Genomic DNA, 6000 nt, shown 5'->3' on the forward strand with positions numbered 1-6000 from the left:
CCCCTGAGTTGGTTTTCTCATTTGTTAGCTTGTTGTTTGTTTTGTTTTGTTTTTAGGAGGCACTGGGAACTGAGCCCAGGACCTTGCCCTGTGGGAAGCAGGTGCTCAACTACTTAAGCCACATCCATTCCCTCATTGGCTTTTTTTATTTTTTAAGATTTATTTTATTTGCTTCTCTCCCCTTCACACCCCCACCCCCACCCCCACCCCGTGTCTGCTCCCTGTTTCCACTCGCTGTGTGTTCTTCTGTGTCCTCTTGCACCCTCCATGGCACCGGAAAACTGCGTGTCTTTTTTCTTGCGTCATCTTGCTGCGTCACCTCTCCATGTGTGCGGCACCACTCCTGGGCAGGTGCACCCCCACGTGAGGGCGCTTCTGTGTGGCACAGCACTCCTTTCATGCGGCAGCTCTGCACATGGGCCAGCTTACCACACAGGTCAGGAGAACCCTGGTTATCAAACCCTGGACCCTCTCATATGGTAGGTCATCACTCTATCAGTTTAGCCATGTCTGCTTCCCCCTCATTGGCTCTTAATTAGAGATCAAACCCACATCCTAGGAACATATAGAAATGTGAGGGGATGTTTTTGATTGTCACAATGACCAGGGACCACCACTAGCTTTTAAGAGTAAGGGCCAGGAATGGTATATTTTAAGTTTTAATGTTTAATTTATAAGTCAAATTATAATTGAATTTTTATTTTATATTTTATTGAAATTTTGTTCAAGTATAAAAATTTTATAAAATTTTAAAGTATTTAACAATTATTTCCAATGAAACTTAAGAAATTATCTCTACATGGGATATTAGCAGTCAAGGTTACCTTACTTCCAGTAGCACAGTCAACATTGACTACTCCATGCTGTTTTGCCAGTAGTTCACAAACCTCTGATCAGAATCAACTGAGGACCATTTTAGAAGTACAGACTCCCAGGTCTCACCCAGAAATTCTGATTTCAAAGATCTGGAATAGAGCCTGGAAATCTGTTTTATAAGTCCCATGGGTAGTTCTGACTAGCCAGATTTGGGAAGAGTTATAAGACATCAACTAGCTCATCTAATCCAGCCCCTTGTTTGAAGGACTAAGTTTCCACAGGAGGATTAGCTTGTCATTTCCCATCCTTCCATGTCTTCTATATGCAGGTTGTTACTGGGGCATGAAGGAAGAAGGGAAAGGACTAAGTGCAAGGGGAGCATTTCTGCAAGACAGAATTTGGGAGGAAATGAGGCTCAAGTTCGCTTCAGGGTTTGGCTACTTTGACTACTGAGATTTGTTTTTTTACTCATAGCATACAGGAAATGGTTGTATGTTGTTACTGCATCACTTGATTTTATGTAACTTTTGTCCCTGTCTATGGGTTATCCGCTAGTCAGAAAAACTGCTGCTTCTGTATGGCCCCTGTGTTACATAGGCTGAGAAGTAATTTCTGTTTTTCCTGAGAAAGGTTTTTTAGGCTCTATAATAGACTTTCTAGATCTAATCTTGTCTGGGTTTGCAGTATTAAAGGACTCCCTCTTCCCCCATTAGCTGAGACTAAGCTTGCTTATTCTATCAAGGTATAAGGTGACACAGAAAAAGACATGGTAGAAGAGAGAGCATGGTTTTGATGCTGAAACCCTGGGGAGAGATGAACCACTTGCCTGGTAGTTTATAGCTGACCTTGTGAAGAGAACAGAGCAGCTGAGCCCTATGCCAGCTTACTGTGGAGATCAGAAGAAGCTGGACCCATGGAGCCTTAAAGTGGAAAAGGAAGGCTGAACTCTAGCAGACATTGCCCACCATCATGCATCAACAAATGGCAACAGACTTTGGGGGAGAACATACCTCTTATGGTAACTAGAGTTGTACTCTTTAGGGCCTTGTAACTGTAAGCTTTACCCCAAATAAATGCCCTTTATTTTTTTAAAAAAAGGGAAATGGATGTGGCTCAAGTGATAGAGCTTCTGCCTATCATATGGGAGGACCTGGGTTCGATCCCTAGAGCCTCCTGGTGAAAAAGAGAAAGCATGCCCACGTGGCAAGCCAGTGCCCGTGAGTGCCTGCATAGTTAGCCAGTGCTCACATGAGTGCCCATGCAAGTTTCCTCGTGATGAGCCAGTGCCCCGTGCAAGTGAGTCACGCAGCAATGTGAGGACACATCAAAAGAGACAAGGGGAGAGTCAAGGTGAAGTGCAGTAGAAACTACAAACTGAGGTGGCACAATTGGCAGGAAACCTCTCTCCCCATCAGAGGTCTCCAGGATTGAATCCCAGTGAATCCTAGAGGAGAAAAAAAATAAGACAAAACAGCAAAAACAGCAGGGAGGGAGGAGGGGAAGGAAGGAGAATAAAAAAAGCTATTTTTAAAAAGTAAGGTAAATCAAGGTGAGGGATCTGTGCCTTAGGAGCTCAGATGTCACCAGTTGTTAAAAGGTGACAAGCATTAGTGCAATTGGAGTCAAACTTAAGAAAGTCAAGTAGCACCATTAATCTCTGAATCTGAGGACTCTAAATTGGAATTTGTTCAGAGCAGGCCTCCTTGGCCTCTAAAGGTGGAGAACCCAGGAACAGCTTCTTGGAAGAGTTTCCTGAATAGGGTTTGTCAAATGAGGGAAGCAAGAGAAAGTGCAGCTTCCAGCAGCAAAGGCATGGAGGCTGACAGTAGCCAACCAACTAGTGTGTCCTGGGAAGCTAGAGGTGCAAGTCCCAGGCACTGATGTGGGAGCAATCCCAGCCTTCTAAGGAGGAATCACGCAAAGGTTCTTATCCTATTTTTAGTCAGTGTTAATAAAAGCAAGCTTGTGACTTTGAGACATTTATAAATCTCACTCTCAGAACACATGGTAGAACTAGAGTCCAGAATGGTTTCTGTTCTCAGTGATGGTGCAGAGCCGTGAGCCAGTGGTATGGATGTCTTTTATGATACAGTGTAGGCTCATATTTAATGAACTAGGCTAATTGATAAAAATGTTTTTAGATTTAGCTCATAAACATCAAATTAGATCTGAATCTGATTTAGTCATAAGTGCATGTTGATTTTAAAGAAATTATTTAAAATACACTGGTGACTATGCTGTGGTTTATTTTTTTTAAAAAGGCAGTTCTGGAAGGACAAAGCGTATTTCAGTTCAGTAATAAGTCTTTTTAAGAAAAGCTTCTACTTTAGATGGATAGAACCATTTCTTTTTTGGGTGACTTGAATGATGGTTATCCCTTGCTCCATTCCCCAGCAGTTAATAGCATCTCTCTGTCCCAAAGTGGGTATGTGAGACAATGCAGATTGTGTGTACAAAATAGAATTAGATACAGTTTTATTATACACATAATAACATTGTGAAGAGAATGTAGATGATGTAGAAGATGGTTTTAAAAGGGGTGGAGGAGAGAGAGAAAGAATGAAATGGATAAAAAAAGAAAATCATCTATAATCCCACCACCCAGAATCAACCATTGCTAATGCTTTGGGGTGTATATTCTGCCTGGCACTGTTCTGCATAGGCATGAGCTTTTCAGCAAAACGGGTTCATGGTATTTACACTGTTGTGAAATCTGCTTTTTTCACTTAATGTATTGAGTTTTGTTTTATTTTTACTTATATTGAAGTTTATAATATACCTGTAAAAAAGTATATATATGATCCTATAGCTTGATGTACTTGCACAAATTGAACACACTAGCACCTGTATCAGGAATTAGATTTTTTTTTTTTTTTTTTTTAGGTATCAAAGACCAGGGAATGAACCTGGGACCTCGTATGTGAGAAGCCAGTGCTTAACCATTGAGCCACATAGGCTCTCCCAAGTTGTTGTGTTTTGTTGTTGTTGTTGTTTATTGTTTTGCTTGGCTTTTGTTTGTTTGTTTGTTTTTAGGAGGTCAGAAAACTGAACCCTGGACCTCCCATATAGGAAGCAGACGTTCAACCACTTGAGCCACATCTACTCCCAGGAATTAGAATATTAACAGTACCTCAGATCACCTCCATACAGCCTAGCTCCCTTCCAGGAGTCCCCCACCAAAGAGTAAACACTATGCTGACTTCTAACAGTATAGATTGCTTTTACTTGTTTTTGTTCTTTACTTAAATAGATTATATAGTATATATTCTTTGTGTCTGGCTTCTCATTGTATGGATAGACCACAATCCATTTAAATGAGCACTTGGGTAGTTTCTAGCTTTTGGCTATTAAAAGTTATGTTGGTAAAAACAACAATGCTAGTGCTGTTTTATCTTCCCAAGAAGGAAGCCAGAGCTCAGGTGGGTGAAAGGACACTGACTTATGAGGACTTAAACAGCATGGTGAAATATGGCAGTGCCCAGCTATTTATAGTACTGCACCGCTGGTGTGTGCTGCAAGTAATTTGTAACTAGCCATAAAGTAAAAGTAAACCCTGATGTACTTCAGATAATAGACATAGGTAAGTGTGAATATTAGAGCAGATCTACTGTTAATCCTCCTTTATGTTCCTTGTCTTGTCTGCTAAGAGCACTGCTCTTTTCACCACCTTTCCCAGTGGAAAAGGGGAGTATTTCTTGCCCTACAAACCTCTGTTCAGGATGTGGAATTGGTGCCCTTGCTTCTTCTCTTCTCCAGTTCAAAATCCTACTCTATTGAGGCTTATGGGATCCTCTCCTGGTTATGATCATCGAATGACCTGATACTACTTGAAAATCTAATACTGCCTTCCTCTTGCTCTCTACTTCCATCCTTCTGAATGGCTTCTGCTTCTGTGTAGTTTACCACCTGTGTTGGAAGTCCCCAAGACCACCCCAAGTTCAATGATTTGCTAGGAGGTCTCCCATGACTTGGTATACTGTCCAGCTCACAGCTACAAGACTTCCAAAAGTTAAAGCAGGTATTCAGTATAAACCACATTGTACAGTTTAGGCACAGTAAGCTACTCTCACCTGTTTCTTTGGTTGTTTTTGTTTTTGTTTTTAACTTTATTTCAACTTCAAAAAATAAAATAACAGACAAAAGGCAGCTTAACAAATTATGAAAACATTTTAAAAATCCTGTCCCGTCACCTTTATCTTTTTTAATCCTAAAAAAAACTCAGTTATTTCTCCAGTGTTCCAAAAGATGAATAAATGAACACAGATGAGTTAAATGACATGGCCAAGGTCTCCTTGTTAATGAAGAAAGTGGGGGGGAAATGCTTCATCATATTCACGTCTCATAAAAGTAAATCCTATATATATTTTTTTTACCTTTAGCATTGATACAGTGCCTTCTTACCCTTACCCTTTGCTACAAAAAATATTACAATATTATTAACTATAGTCTAAGTTATACTAGTTGTATTTTTCCCATGTATTACCATATTCTTAACACCTTGTAATAGAGGAACATTGTTTGTATTAACCACAATCCTCATCTATCACTGAAATCACTTTGTTATATAGTCCCTATATTATTCTCTAATGTCTTTCAGTTAACATTAACCTCACTAGACTATTTCAGGCACAATCACATTTATAAATCAACAGTGTTAGTTATACTCATAATGTGTAACCATCAACTCTACCCATTTCCACATATTTACAGTCAACCTTTTTAAACATACTACAAAAAAAAAAAAAAAAAATTCTGCATACCTTCAGCATCAGCTCCCCCTTCTCAACCCAGTCTGTCTCCTACTAACCTTTGCTCTATAGTGTAACTCCATACATTTACTCATCGTATTTATCTTATCAATAAGACTATACCCCATTTGTCCTGTTCTGTCTGGCTTGTTTCACTCCACATAATATCCTCAAGGTTCATTCATGTTGTCATATGCATCCCAACTTCATTTCTTCTTATAGCTGAATAGTATTCCATCATGTATATACCGTATTTTGTTTATCCATTCTTCAGTTGGCGGGCACTTAGGTTGTTTCCATCTTTCAGCAATTGTGAATAATGCCGCTATGAACATCGGTGTGCAGGTATCTGTTTGCATCCTCACTTTCAGTTCTGAATATATTCCTGGTAGTGGGATTGCCAGATCATATGGCAGTTCTATATTTAACTTCCTGA

Source organism: Dasypus novemcinctus, chromosome 18, assembly GCF_030445035.2.
Source record: "Dasypus novemcinctus isolate mDasNov1 chromosome 18, mDasNov1.1.hap2, whole genome shotgun sequence".
Taxonomy (NCBI): Eukaryota; Metazoa; Chordata; class Mammalia; order Cingulata; family Dasypodidae; genus Dasypus; species Dasypus novemcinctus.